Source organism: Anomaloglossus baeobatrachus, chromosome 9, assembly GCF_048569485.1.
Source record: "Anomaloglossus baeobatrachus isolate aAnoBae1 chromosome 9, aAnoBae1.hap1, whole genome shotgun sequence".
NCBI lineage: Eukaryota > Metazoa > Chordata > Amphibia > Anura > Aromobatidae > Anomaloglossus > Anomaloglossus baeobatrachus.
Genome location: NC_134361.1, coordinates 163,819,194 through 163,833,076, shown reverse-complemented (window position 1 = coordinate 163,833,076; position 13,883 = coordinate 163,819,194). Strand labels below are relative to the sequence as shown.

At 46.8% G+C, this 13,883-nt stretch overlaps 10 non-coding genes across 10 annotated transcripts; all 10 read left to right on the top strand.

Annotated features, from left to right (window-relative positions):
• Positions 1-911: 911 nt before the first annotated feature.
• LOC142253908 (U2 spliceosomal RNA) lies at positions 912-1,102 on the top strand. The gene has a single exon (XR_012726937.1). It is a non-coding gene; the product is annotated as a U2 spliceosomal RNA (small nuclear RNA).
• Positions 1,103-2,219: 1,117 nt separating this feature from the next.
• Positions 2,220-2,410, top strand: LOC142253907 (U2 spliceosomal RNA). The gene has a single exon (XR_012726936.1). It is a non-coding gene; the product is annotated as a U2 spliceosomal RNA (small nuclear RNA).
• Positions 2,411-3,527: 1,117 nt separating this feature from the next.
• On the top strand, positions 3,528-3,718 carry LOC142253906 (U2 spliceosomal RNA). The gene has a single exon (XR_012726935.1). It is a non-coding gene; the product is annotated as a U2 spliceosomal RNA (small nuclear RNA).
• A 1,118-nt stretch (positions 3,719-4,836) lies between these two features.
• LOC142253905 (U2 spliceosomal RNA) lies at positions 4,837-5,027 on the top strand. Its single transcript, XR_012726934.1, has one exon. It is a non-coding gene; the product is annotated as a U2 spliceosomal RNA (small nuclear RNA).
• A 1,118-nt stretch (positions 5,028-6,145) lies between these two features.
• LOC142253904 (U2 spliceosomal RNA) lies at positions 6,146-6,336 on the top strand. Its single transcript, XR_012726933.1, has one exon. It is a non-coding gene; the product is annotated as a U2 spliceosomal RNA (small nuclear RNA).
• A 1,117-nt stretch (positions 6,337-7,453) lies between these two features.
• LOC142253901 (U2 spliceosomal RNA) lies at positions 7,454-7,644 on the top strand. Its single transcript, XR_012726931.1, has one exon. It is a non-coding gene; the product is annotated as a U2 spliceosomal RNA (small nuclear RNA).
• A 1,118-nt stretch (positions 7,645-8,762) lies between these two features.
• LOC142253900 (U2 spliceosomal RNA) lies at positions 8,763-8,953 on the top strand. Its single transcript, XR_012726930.1, has one exon. It is a non-coding gene; the product is annotated as a U2 spliceosomal RNA (small nuclear RNA).
• Positions 8,954-10,070: 1,117 nt separating this feature from the next.
• Positions 10,071-10,261, top strand: LOC142253899 (U2 spliceosomal RNA). The gene has a single exon (XR_012726929.1). It is a non-coding gene; the product is annotated as a U2 spliceosomal RNA (small nuclear RNA).
• Positions 10,262-11,378: 1,117 nt separating this feature from the next.
• On the top strand, positions 11,379-11,569 carry LOC142252918 (U2 spliceosomal RNA). Its single transcript, XR_012726279.1, has one exon. It is a non-coding gene; the product is annotated as a U2 spliceosomal RNA (small nuclear RNA).
• A 1,117-nt stretch (positions 11,570-12,686) lies between these two features.
• LOC142253898 (U2 spliceosomal RNA) lies at positions 12,687-12,877 on the top strand. Its single transcript, XR_012726928.1, has one exon. It is a non-coding gene; the product is annotated as a U2 spliceosomal RNA (small nuclear RNA).
• The last annotated feature ends 1,006 nt before the right edge of the window (positions 12,878-13,883 follow it).

Genomic DNA, 13,883 nt, shown 5'->3' with positions numbered 1-13,883 from the left:
GAATAGATCCCTTTTGGACAAAGTGGAGTCAGATGCTGCAGTGACCACAGGTGTGAGAGGATCTACAATTGGCATCTGGTGTTATCTCTCTGCTTCCACTCCAAATAAAGTTACCTGTTGTTACCTGAACGTCAAATACTAAGAATGGGCGGCCTATGAAAGAATTAGTACTTTCATTAAGTATACTAAACCGGCTAATTGGGAATAGACAAACTGTAAAAAGCCCTCTGAGAAAGCCCCTCTCTAACCTTTGTTAGTAAGCTTTTCTGTAGCCTGCCTGTTGATGTATTTTCGGTTTGAACAGTGCACAACATGAAGAGACGGAACACTGGCGGCTTGTCACAATGCCCCCCGATGACATCACAATAGCGCTGCTGCCTAGAAAACAAGCTGCGCAGAAGAAGTTGTTCTTTGGGTGGGAGGGTGGGCTAGTGGAAGGAGGGGGCAATCTCTTTTTTTCCCGGGTGGTAGGGGGATGACAGGAGAAGGGAAGCGGGTGGTGAGAAAGGTACAGAGGGCAGGGTTTGGGGGCTGGGAAGGAAAGGGAAAAGATTAGGGTTTGGGGATGATGAAAGGGCTTTCTACGGGTAAGGATGGCAAAGGGTGGCAGTGACGGAAAGTCAGGCAACCTGTCCTGTCCGTCTTTTTGTATCGTGAATTGGAAAGACTGCAAGGGGGAGGGGAGTTGCTTGCGCCCTAAAGGAGGAGTTATTCAGATTCATTGCAGTGGGCGGCGGCTGCAAAACGCACCATTCTTCTTGTTTTTGCTCTGCAAAGCAGCCTTTTCAAGGGTTGGCTTGGGTGACAAAATGTCTTGTGTAGGCGTGGGTTTGTCTCCCTCTCGCTCTCTCTCCCTAAGATGTGTCCGGCATAGGCCAGGGTGCCACTCGAGGCCCAAACCAATTCTGGTTATCGCTTCTCGGCCTTTTGGCTAAGATCAAGTGTAGTATCTGTTCTTATCAGTTTAATATCTGATACGTCCCCTATCTGGGGACCATATATTAAATGGATTTTTAGAACAGGGAGATGGAAAAAGAGCTTGCTCTGTCCACTCCACGCATTGACCTGGTATTGCAGTACCTCCAGGAACGGTGCACCCCTTCTTAACCCAGTTTCCAAAAGCAGAACTCGATTCACCTGATTCATATTAGCCCGATTAGCGAATTGAAATGAATTTTTATCTAACACACTTTTTACTTGCTTTATTCATCCAAATAGCAAACTCATCACCACTCAACTTCACCAACTCTGCTATGTCCCGTGCAGTATCTTGTTGTCAGTCTAATCTAGATCATGTGTAATTGAATGGAATAGATCCCTTTTGGACAAAGTGGAGTCAGATGCTGCAGTGACCACAGGTGTGAGAGGATCTACAATTGGCATCTGGTGTTATCTCTCTGCTTCCACTCCAAATAAAGTTACCTGTTGTTACCTGAACGTCAAATACTAAGAATGGGCGGCCTATGAAAGAATTAGTACTTTCATTAAGTATACTAAACCGGCTAATTGGGAATAGACAAACTGTAAAAAGCCCTCTGAGAAAGCCCCTCTCTAACCTTTGTTAGTAAGCTTTTCTGTAGCCTGCCTGTTGATGTATTTTCGGTTTGAACAGTGCACAACATGAAGAGACGGAACACTGGCGGCTTGTCACAATGCCCCCCGATGACATCACAATAGCGCTGCTGCCTAGAAAACAAGCTGCGCAGAAGAAGTTGTTCTTTGGGTGGGAGGGTGGGCTAGTGGAAGGAGGGGGCAATCTCTTTTTTTCCCGGGTGGTAGGGGGATGACAGGAGAAGGGAAGCGGGTGGTGAGAAAGGTACAGAGGGCAGGGTTTGGGGGCTGGGAAGGAAAGGGAAAAGATTAGGGTTTGGGGATGATGAAAGGGCTTTCTACGGGTAAGGATGGCAAAGGGTGGCAGTGACGGAAAGTCAGGCAACCTGTCCTGTCCGTCTTTTTGTATCGTGAATTGGAAAGACTGCAAGGGGGAGGGGAGTTGCTTGCGCCCTAAAGGAGGAGTTATTCAGATTCATTGCAGTGGGCGGCGGCTGCAAAACGCACCATTCTTCTTGTTTTTGCTCTGCAAAGCAGCCTTTTCAAGGGTTGGCTTGGGTGACAAAATGTCTTGTGTAGGCGTGGGTTTGTCTCCCTCTCGCTCTCTCTCCCTAAGATGTGTCCGGCATAGGCCAGGGTGCCACTCGAGGCCCAAACCAATTCTGGTTATCGCTTCTCGGCCTTTTGGCTAAGATCAAGTGTAGTATCTGTTCTTATCAGTTTAATATCTGATACGTCCCCTATCTGGGGACCATATATTAAATGGATTTTTAGAACAGGGAGATGGAAAAAGAGCTTGCTCTGTCCACTCCACGCATTGACCTGGTATTGCAGTACCTCCAGGAACGGTGCACCCCTTCTTAACCCAGTTTCCAAAAGCAGAACTCGATTCACCTGATTCATATTAGCCCGATTAGCGAATTGAAATGAATTTTTATCTAACACACTTTTTACTTGCTTTATTCATCCAAATAGCAAACTCATCACCACTCAACTTCACCAACTCTGCTATGTCCCGTGCAGTATCTTGTTGTCAGTCTAATCTAGATCATGTGTAATTGAATGGAATAGATCCCTTTTGGACAAAGTGGAGTCAGATGCTGCAGTGACCACAGGTGTGAGAGGATCTACAATTGGCATCTGGTGTTATCTCTCTGCTTCCACTCCAAATAAAGTTACCTGTTGTTACCTGAACGTCAAATACTAAGAATGGGCGGCCTATGAAAGAATTAGTACTTTCATTAAGTATACTAAACCGGCTAATTGGGAATAGACAAACTGTAAAAAGCCCTCTGAGAAAGCCCCTCTCTAACCTTTGTTAGTAAGCTTTTCTGTAGCCTGCCTGTTGATGTATTTTCGGTTTGAACAGTGCACAACATGAAGAGACGGAACACTGGCGGCTTGTCACAATGCCCCCCGATGACATCACAATAGCGCTGCTGCCTAGAAAACAAGCTGCGCAGAAGAAGTTGTTCTTTGGGTGGGAGGGTGGGCTAGTGGAAGGAGGGGGCAATCTCTTTTTTTCCCGGGTGGTAGGGGGATGACAGGAGAAGGGAAGCGGGTGGTGAGAAAGGTACAGAGGGCAGGGTTTGGGGGCTGGGAAGGAAAGGGAAAAGAATAGGGTTTGGGGATGATGAAAGGGCTTTCTACGGGTAAGGATGGCAAAGGGTGGCAGTGACGGAGCGTCAGGCAACCTGTCCTGTCCGTCTTTTTGTATCGTGAATTGGAAAGACTGCAAGGGGGAGGGGAGTTGCTTGCGCCCTAAAGGAGGAGTTATTCAGATTCATTGCAGTGGGCGGCGGCTGCAAAACGCACCATTCTTCTTGTTTTTGCTCTGCAAAGCAGCCTTTTCAAGGGTTGGCTTGGGTGACAAAATGTCTTGTGTAGGCGTGGGTTTGTCTCCCTCTCGCTCTCTCTCCCTAAGATGTGTCCGGCATAGGCCAGGGTGCCACTCGAGGCCCAAACCAATTCTGGTTATCGCTTCTCGGCCTTTTGGCTAAGATCAAGTGTAGTATCTGTTCTTATCAGTTTAATATCTGATACGTCCCCTATCTGGGGACCATATATTAAATGGATTTTTAGAACAGGGAGATGGAAAAAGAGCTTGCTCTGTCCACTCCACGCATTGACCTGGTATTGCAGTACCTCCAGGAACGGTGCACCCCTTCTTAACCCAGTTTCCAAAAGCAGAACTCGATTCACCTGATTCATATTAGCCCGATTAGCGAATTGAAATGAATTTTTATCTAACACACTTTTTACTTGCTTTATTCATCCAAATAGCAAACTCATCACCACTCAACTTCACCAACTCTGCTATGTCCCGTGCAGTATCTTGTTGTCAGTCTAATCTAGATCATGTGTAATTGAATGGAATAGATCCCTTTTGGACAAAGTGGAGTCAGATGCTGCAGTGACCACAGGTGTGAGAGGATCTACAATTGGCATCTGGTGTTATCTCTCTGCTTCCACTCCAAATAAAGTTACCTGTTGTTACCTGAACGTCAAATACTAAGAATGGGCGGCCTATGAAAGAATTAGTACTTTCATTAAGTATACTAAACCGGCTAATTGGGAATAGACAAACTGTAAAAAGCCCTCTGAGAAAGCCCCTCTCTAACCTTTGTTAGTAAGCTTTTCTGTAGCCTGCCTGTTGATGTATTTTCGGTTTGAACAGTGCACAACATGAAGAGACGGAACACTGGCGGCTTGTCACAATGCCCCCCGATGACATCACAATAGCGCTGCTGCCTAGAAAACAAGCTGCGCAGAAGAAGTTGTTCTTTGGGTGGGAGGGTGGGCTAGTGGAAGGAGGGGGCAATCTCTTTTTTTTCCCGGGTGGTAGGGGGATGACAGGAGAAGGGAAGCGGGTGGTGAGAAAGGTACAGAGGGCAGGGTTTGGGGGCTGGGAAGGAAAGGGAAAAGATTAGGGTTTGGGGATGATGAAAGGGCTTTCTACGGGTAAGGATGGCAAAGGGTGGCAGTGACGGAAAGTCAGGCAACCTGTCCTGTCCGTCTTTTTGTATCGTGAATTGGAAAGACTGCAAGGGGGAGGGGAGTTGCTTGCGCCCTAAAGGAGGAGTTATTCAGATTCATTGCAGTGGGCGGCGGCTGCAAAACGCACCATTCTTCTTGTTTTTGCTCTGCAAAGCAGCCTTTTCAAGGGTTGGCTTGGGTGACAAAATGTCTTGTGTAGGCGTGGGTTTGTCTCCCTCTCGCTCTCTCTCCCTAAGATGTGTCCGGCATAGGCCAGGGTGCCACTCGAGGCCCAAACCAATTCTGGTTATCGCTTCTCGGCCTTTTGGCTAAGATCAAGTGTAGTATCTGTTCTTATCAGTTTAATATCTGATACGTCCCCTATCTGGGGACCATATATTAAATGGATTTTTAGAACAGGGAGATGGAAAAAGAGCTTGCTCTGTCCACTCCACGCATTGACCTGGTATTGCAGTACCTCCAGGAACGGTGCACCCCTTCTTAACCCAGTTTCCAAAAGCAGAACTCGATTCACCTGATTCATATTAGCCCGATTAGCGAATTGAAATGAATTTTTATCTAACACACTTTTTACTTGCTTTATTCATCCAAATAGCAAACTCATCACCACTCAACTTCACCAACTCTGCTATGTCCCGTGCAGTATCTTGTTGTCAGTCTAATCTAGATCATGTGCAATTGAATGGAATAGATCCCTTTTGGACAAAGTGGAGTCAGATGCTGCAGTGACCACAGGTGTGAGAGGATCTACAATTGGCATCTGGTGTTATCTCTCTGCTTCCACTCCAAATAAAGTTACCTGTTGTTACCTGAACGTCAAATACTAAGAATGGGCGGCCTATGAAAGAATTAGTACTTTCATTAAGTATACTAAACCGGCTAATTGGGAATAGACAAACTGTAAAAAGCCCTCTGAGAAAGCCCCTCTCTAACCTTTGTTAGTAAGCTTTTCTGTAGCCTGCCTGTTGATGTATTTTCGGTTTGAACAGTGCACAACATGAAGAGACGGAACACTGGCGGCTTGTCACAATGCCCCCCGATGACATCACAATAGCGCTGCTGCCTAGAAAACAAGCTGCGCAGAAGAAGTTGTTCTTTGGGTGGGAGGGTGGGCTAGTGGAAGGAGGGGGCAATCTCTTTTTTTTCCCGGGTGGTAGGGGGATGACAGGAGAAGGGAAGCGGGTGGTGAGAAAGGTACAGAGGGCAGGGTTTGGGGGCTGGGAAGGAAAGGGAAAAGATTAGGGTTTGGGGATGATGAAAGGGCTTTCTACGGGTAAGGATGGCAAAGGGTGGCAGTGACGGAAAGTCAGGCAACCTGTCCTGTCCGTCTTTTTGTATCGTGAATTGGAAAGACTGCAAGGGGGAGGGGAGTTGCTTGCGCCCTAAAGGAGGAGTTATTCAGATTCATTGCAGTGGGCGGCGGCTGCAAAACGCACCATTCTTCTTGTTTTTGCTCTGCAAAGCAGCCTTTTCAAGGGTTGGCTTGGGTGACAAAATGTCTTGTGTAGGCGTGGGTTTGTCTCCCTCTCGCTCTCTCTCCCTAAGATGTGTCCGGCATAGGCCAGGGTGCCACTCGAGGCCCAAACCAATTCTGGTTATCGCTTCTCGGCCTTTTGGCTAAGATCAAGTGTAGTATCTGTTCTTATCAGTTTAATATCTGATACGTCCCCTATCTGGGGACCATATATTAAATGGATTTTTAGAACAGGGAGATGGAAAAAGAGCTTGCTCTGTCCACTCCACGCATTGACCTGGTATTGCAGTACCTCCAGGAACGGTGCACCCCTTCTTAACCCAGTTTCCAAAAGCAGAACTCGATTCACCTGATTCATATTAGCCCGATTAGCGAATTGAAATGAATTTTTATCTAACACACTTTTTACTTGCTTTATTCATCCAAATAGCAAACTCATCACCACTCAACTTCACCAACTCTGCTATGTCCCGTGCAGTATCTTGTTGTCAGTCTAATCTAGATCATGTGTAATTGAATGGAATAGATCCCTTTTGGACAAAGTGGAGTCAGATGCTGCAGTGACCACAGGTGTGAGAGGATCTACAATTGGCATCTGGTGTTATCTCTCTGCTTCCACTCCAAATAAAGTTACCTGTTGTTACCTGAACGTCAAATACTAAGAATGGGCGGCCTATGAAAGAATTAGTACTTTCATTAAGTATACTAAACCGGCTAATTGGGAATAGACAAACTGTAAAAAGCCCTCTGAGAAAGCCCCTCTCTAACCTTTGTTAGTAAGCTTTTCTGTAGCCTGCCTGTTGATGTATTTTCGGTTTGAACAGTGCACAACATGAAGAGACGGAACACTGGCGGCTTGTCACAATGCCCCCCGATGACATCACAATAGCGCTGCTGCCTAGAAAACAAGCTGCGCAGAAGAAGTTGTTCTTTGGGTGGGAGGGTGGGCTAGTGGAAGGAGGGGGCAATCTCTTTTTTTCCCGGGTGGTAGGGGGATGACAGGAGAAGGGAAGCGGGTGGTGAGAAAGGTACAGAGGGCAGGGTTTGGGGGCTGGGAAGGAAAGGGAAAAGATTAGGGTTTGGGGATGATGAAAGGGCTTTCTACGGGTAAGGATGGCAAAGGGTGGCAGTGACGGAAAGTCAGGCAACCTGTCCTGTCCGTCTTTTTGTATCGTGAATTGGAAAGACTGCAAGGGGGAGGGGAGTTGCTTGCGCCCTAAAGGAGGAGTTATTCAGATTCATTGCAGTGGGCGGCGGCTGCAAAACGCACCATTCTTCTTGTTTTTGCTCTGCAAAGCAGCCTTTTCAAGGGTTGGCTTGGGTGACAAAATGTCTTGTGTAGGCGTGGGTTTGTCTCCCTCTCTCTCTCTCTCCCTAAGATGTGTCCGGCATAGGCCAGGGTGCCACTCGAGGCCCAAACCAATTCTGGTTATCGCTTCTCGGCCTTTTGGCTAAGATCAAGTGTAGTATCTGTTCTTATCAGTTTAATATCTGATACGTCCCCTATCTGGGGACCATATATTAAATGGATTTTTAGAACAGGGAGATGGAAAAAGAGCTTGCTCTGTCCACTCCACGCATTGACCTGGTATTGCAGTACCTCCAGGAACGGTGCACCCCTTCTTAACCCAGTTTCCAAAAGCAGAACTCGATTCACCTGATTCATATTAGCCCGATTAGCGAATTGAAATGAATTTTTATCTAACACACTTTTTACTTGCTTTATTCATCCAAATAGCAAACTCATCACCACTCAACTTCACCAACTCTGCTATGTCCCGTGCAGTATCTTGTTGTCAGTCTAATCTAGATCATGTGTAATTGAATGGAATAGATCCCTTTTGGACAAAGTGGAGTCAGATGCTGCAGTGACCACAGGTGTGAGAGGATCTACAATTGGCATCTGGTGTTATCTCTCTGCTTCCACTCCAAATAAAGTTACCTGTTGTTACCTGAACGTCAAATACTAAGAATGGGCGGCCTATGAAAGAATTAGTACTTTCATTAAGTATACTAAACCGGCTAATTGGGAATAGACAAACTGTAAAAAGCCCTCTGAGAAAGCCCCTCTCTAACCTTTGTTAGTAAGCTTTTCTGTAGCCTGCCTGTTGATGTATTTTCGGTTTGAACAGTGCACAACATGAAGAGACGGAACACTGGCGGCTTGTCACAATGCCCCCCGATGACATCACAATAGCGCTGCTGCCTAGAAAACAAGCTGCGCAGAAGAAGTTGTTCTTTGGGTGGGAGGGTGGGCTAGTGGAAGGAGGGGGCAATCTCTTTTTTTTCCCGGGTGGTAGGGGGATGACAGGAGAAGGGAAGCGGGTGGTGAGAAAGGTACAGAGGGCAGGGTTTGGGGGCTGGGAAGGAAAGGGAAAAGATTAGGGTTTGGGGATGATGAAAGGGCTTTCTACGGGTAAGGATGGCAAAGGGTGGCAGTGACGGAAAGTCAGGCAACCTGTCCTGTCCGTCTTTTTGTATCGTGAATTGGAAAGACTGCAAGGGGGAGGGGAGTTGCTTGCGCCCTAAAGGAGGAGTTATTCAGATTCATTGCAGTGGGCGGCGGCTGCAAAACGCACCATTCTTCTTGTTTTTGCTCTGCAAAGCAGCCTTTTCAAGGGTTGGCTTGGGTGACAAAATGTCTTGTGTAGGCGTGGGTTTGTCTCCCTCTCGCTCTCTCTCCCTAAGATGTGTCCGGCATAGGCCAGGGTGCCACTCGAGGCCCAAACCAATTCTGGTTATCGCTTCTCGGCCTTTTGGCTAAGATCAAGTGTAGTATCTGTTCTTATCAGTTTAATATCTGATACGTCCCCTATCTGGGGACCATATATTAAATGGATTTTTAGAACAGGGAGATGGAAAAAGAGCTTGCTCTGTCCACTCCACGCATTGACCTGGTATTGCAGTACCTCCAGGAACGGTGCACCCCTTCTTAACCCAGTTTCCAAAAGCAGAACTCGATTCACCTGATTCATATTAGCCCGATTAGCGAATTTAAATGAATTTTTATCTAACACACTTTTTACTTGCTTTATTCATCCAAATAGCAAACTCATCACCACTCAACTTCACCAACTCTGCTATGTCCCGTGCAGTATCTTGTTGTCAGTCTAATCTAGATCATGTGTAATTGAATGGAATAGATCCCTTTTGGACAAAGTGGAGTCAGATGCTGCAGTGACCACAGGTGTGAGAGGATCTACAATTGGCATCTGGTGTTATCTCTCTGCTTCCACTCCAAATAAAGTTACCTGTTGTTACCTGAACGTCAAATACTAAGAATGGGCGGCCTATGAAAGAATTAGTACTTTCATTAAGTATACTAAACCGGCTAATTGGGAATAGACAAACTGTAAAAAGCCCTCTGAGAAAGCCCCTCTCTAACCTTTGTTAGTAAGCTTTTCTGTAGCCTGCCTGTTGATGTATTTTCGGTTTGAACAGTGCACAACATGAAGAGACGGAACACTGGCGGCTTGTCACAATGCCCCCCGATGACATCACAATAGCGCTGCTGCCTAGAAAACAAGCTGCGCAGAAGAAGTTGTTCTTTGGGTGGGAGGGTGGGCTAGTGGAAGGAGGGGGCAATCTCTTTTTTTCCCGGGTGGTAGGGGGATGACAGGAGAAGGGAAGCGGGTGGTGAGAAAGGTACAGAGGGCAGGGTTTGGGGGCTGGGAAGGAAAGGGAAAAGATTAGGGTTTGGGGATGATGAAAGGGCTTTCTACGGGTAAGGATGGCAAAGGGTGGCAGTGACGGAAAGTCAGGCAACCTGTCCTGTCCGTCTTTTTGTATCGTGAATTGGAAAGACTGCAAGGGGGAGGGGAGTTGCTTGCGCCCTAAAGGAGGAGTTATTCAGATTCATTGCAGTGGGCGGCGGCTGCAAAACGCACCATTCTTCTTGTTTTTGCTCTGCAAAGCAGCCTTTTCAAGGGTTGGCTTGGGTGACAAAATGTCTTGTGTAGGCGTGGGTTTGTCTCCCTCTCGCTCTCTCTCCCTAAGATGTGTCCGGCATAGGCCAGGGTGCCACTCGAGGCCCAAACCAATTCTGGTTATCGCTTCTCGGCCTTTTGGCTAAGATCAAGTGTAGTATCTGTTCTTATCAGTTTAATATCTGATACGTCCCCTATCTGGGGACCATATATTAAATGGATTTTTAGAACAGGGAGATGGAAAAAGAGCTTGCTCTGTCCACTCCACGCATTGACCTGGTATTGCAGTACCTCCAGGAACGGTGCACCCCTTCTTAACCCAGTTTCCAAAAGCAGAACTCGATTCACCTGATTCATATTAGCCCGATTAGCGAATTGAAATGAATTTTTATCTAACACACTTTTTACTTGCTTTATTCATCCAAATAGCAAACTCATCACCACTCAACTTCACCAACTCTGCTATGTCCCGTGCAGTATCTTGTTGTCAGTCTAATCTAGATCATGTGTAATTGAATGGAATAGATCCCTTTTGGACAAAGTGGAGTCAGATGCTGCAGTGACCACAGGTGTGAGAGGATCTACAATTGGCATCTGGTGTTATCTCTCTGCTTCCACTCCAAATAAAGTTACCTGTTGTTACCTGAACGTCAAATACTAAGAATGGGTGGCCTATGAAAGAATTAGTACTTTCATTAAGTATACTAAACCGGCTAATTGGGAATAGACAAACTGTAAAAAGCCCTCTGAGAAAGCCCCTCTCTAACCTTTGTTAGTAAGCTTTTCTGTAGCCTGCCTGTTGATGTATTTTCGGTTTGAACAGTGCACAACATGAAGAGACGGAACACTGGCGGCTTGTCAAAATGCCCCCCGATGACATCACAATAGCGCTGCTGCCTAGAAAACAAGCTGCGCAGAAGAAGTTGTTCTTTGGGTGGGAGGGTGGGCTAGTGGAAGGAGGGGGCAATCTCTTTTTTTCCCGGGTGGTAGGGGGATGACAGGAGAAGGGAAGCGGGTGGTGAGAAAGGTACAGAGGGCAGGGTTTGGGGGCTGGGAAGGAAAGGGAAAAGATTAGGGTTTGGGGATGATGAAAGGGCTTTCTACGGGTAAGGATGGCAAAGGGTGGCAGTGACGGAAAGTCAGGCAACCTGTCCTGTCCGTCTTTTTGTATCGTGAATTGGAAAGACTGCAAGGGGGAGGGGAGTTGCTTGCGCCCTAAAGGAGGAGTTATTCAGATTCATTGCAGTGGGCGGCGGCTGCAAAACGCACCATTCTTCTTGTTTTTGCTCTGCAAAGCAGCCTTTTCAAGGGTTGGCTTGGGTGACAAAATGTCTTGTGTAGGCGTGGGTTTGTCTCCCTCTCGCTCTCTCTCCCTAAGATGTGTCCGGCATAGGCCAGGGTGCCACTCGAGGCCCAAACCAATTCTGGTTATCGCTTCTCGGCCTTTTGGCTAAGATCAAGTGTAGTATCTGTTCTTATCAGTTTAATATCTGATACGTGCCCTATCTGGGGACCATATATTAAATGGATTTTTAGAACAGGGAGATGGAAAAAGAGCTTGCTCTGTCCACTCCACGCATTGACCTGGTATTGCAGTACCTCCAGGAACGGTGCACCCCTTCTTAACCCAGTTTCCAAAAGCAGAACTCGATTCACCTGATTCATATTAGCCCGATTAGCGAATTGAAATGAATTTTTATCTAACACACTTTTTACTTGCTTTATTCATCCAAATAGCAAACTCATCACCACTCAACTTCACCAACTCTGCTATGTCCCGTGCAGTATCTTGTTGTCAGTCTAATCTAGATCATGTGTAATTGAATGGAATAGATCCCTTTTGGACAAAGTGGAGTCAGATGCTGCAGTGACCACAGGTGTGAGAGGATCTACAATTGGCATCTGGTGTTATCTCTCTGCTTCCACTCCAAATAAAGTTACCTGTTGTTACCTGAACGTCAAATACTAAGAATGGGCGGCCTATGAAAGAATTAGTACTTTCATTAAGTATACTAAACCGGCTAATTGGGAATAGACAAACTGTAAAAAGCCCTCTGAGAAAGCCCCTCTCTAACCTTTGTTAGTAAGCTTTTCTGTAGCCTGCCTGTTGATGTATTTTCGGTTTGAACAGTGCACAACATGAAGAGACGGAACACTGGCGGCTTGTCACAATGCCCCCCGATGACATCACAATAGCGCTGCTGCCTAGAAAACAAGCTGCGCAGAAGAAGTTGTTCTTTGGGTGGGAGGGTGGGCTAGTGGAAGGAGGGGGCAATCTCTTTTTTTCCCGGGTGGTAGGGGGATGACAGGAGAAGGGAAGCGGGTGGTGAGAAAGGTACAGAGGGCAGGGTTTGGGGGCTGGGAAGGAAAGGGAAAAGATTAGGGTTTGGGGATGATGAAAGGGCTTTCTACGGGTAAGGATGGCAAAGGGTGGCAGTGACGGAAAGTCAGGCAACCTGTCCTGTCCGTCTTTTTGTATCGTGAATTGGAAAGACTGCAAGGGGGAGGGGAGTTGCTTGCGCTCTAAAGGAGGAGTTATTCAGATTCATTGCAGTGGGCGGCGGCTGCAAAACGCACCATTCTTCTTGTTTTTGCTCTGCAAAGCAGCCTTTTCAAGGGTTGGCTTGGGTGACAAAATGTCTTGTGTAGGCGTGGGTTTGTCTCCCTCTCGCTCTCTCTCCCTAAGATGTGTCCGGCATAGGCCAGGGTGCCACTCGAGGCCCAAACCAATTCTGGTTATCGCTTCTCGGCCTTTTGGCTAAGATCAAGTGTAGTATCTGTTCTTATCAGTTTAATATCTGATACGTCCCCTATCTGGGGACCATATATTAAATGGATTTTTAGAACAGGGAGATGGAAAAAGAGCTTGCTCTGTCCACTCCACGCATTGACCTGGTATTGCAGTACCTCCAGGAACGGTGCACCCCTTCTTAACCCAGTTTCCAAAAGCAGAACTCGATTCACCTGATTCATATTAGCCCGATTAGCGAATTGAAATGAATTTTTATCTAACACACTTTTTACTTGCTTTATTCATCCAAATAGCAAACTCATCACCACTCAACTTCACCAACTCTGCTATGTCCCGTGCAGTATCTTGTTGTCAGTCTAATCTAGATCATGTGTAATTGAATGGAATAGATCCCTTTTGGACAAAGTGGAGTCAGATGCTGCAGTGACCACAGGTGTGAGAGGATCTACAATTGGCATCTGGTGTTATCTCTCTGCTTCCACTCCAAATAAAGTTACCTGTTGTTACCTGAACGTCAAATACTAAGAATGGGCGGCCTATGAAAGAATTAGTACTTTCATTAAGTATACTAAACCGGCTAATTGGGAATAGACAAACTGTAAAAAGCCCTCTGAGAAAGCCCCTCTCTAACCTTTGTTAGTAAGCTTTTCTGTAGCCTGCCTGTTGATGTATTTTCGGTTTGAACAGTGCACAACATGAAGAGACGGAACACTGGCGGCTTGTCACAATGCCCCCCGATGACATCACAATAGCGCTGCTGCCTAGAAAACAAGCTGCGCAGAAGAAGTTGTTCTTTGGGTGGGAGGGTGGGCTAGTGGAAGGAGGGGGCAATCTCTTTTTTTCCCGGGTGGTAGGGGGATGACAGGAGAAGGGAAGCGGGTGGTGAGAAAGGTACAGAGGGCAGGGTTTGGGGGCTGGGAAGGAAAGGGAAAAGATTAGGGTTTGGGGATGATGAAAGGGCTTTCTACGGGTAAGGATGGCAAAGGGTGGCAGTGACGGAAAGTCAGGCAACCTGTCCTGTCCGTCTTTTTGTATCGTGAATTGGAAAGACTGCAAGGGGGAGGGGAGTTGCTTGCGCCCTAAAGGAGGAGTTATTCAGATTCATTGCAGTGGGCGGCGGCTGCAAAACGCACCATTCTTCTTGTTTTTGCTCTGCAAAGCAGCCTTTTCAAGGGTTGGCTTG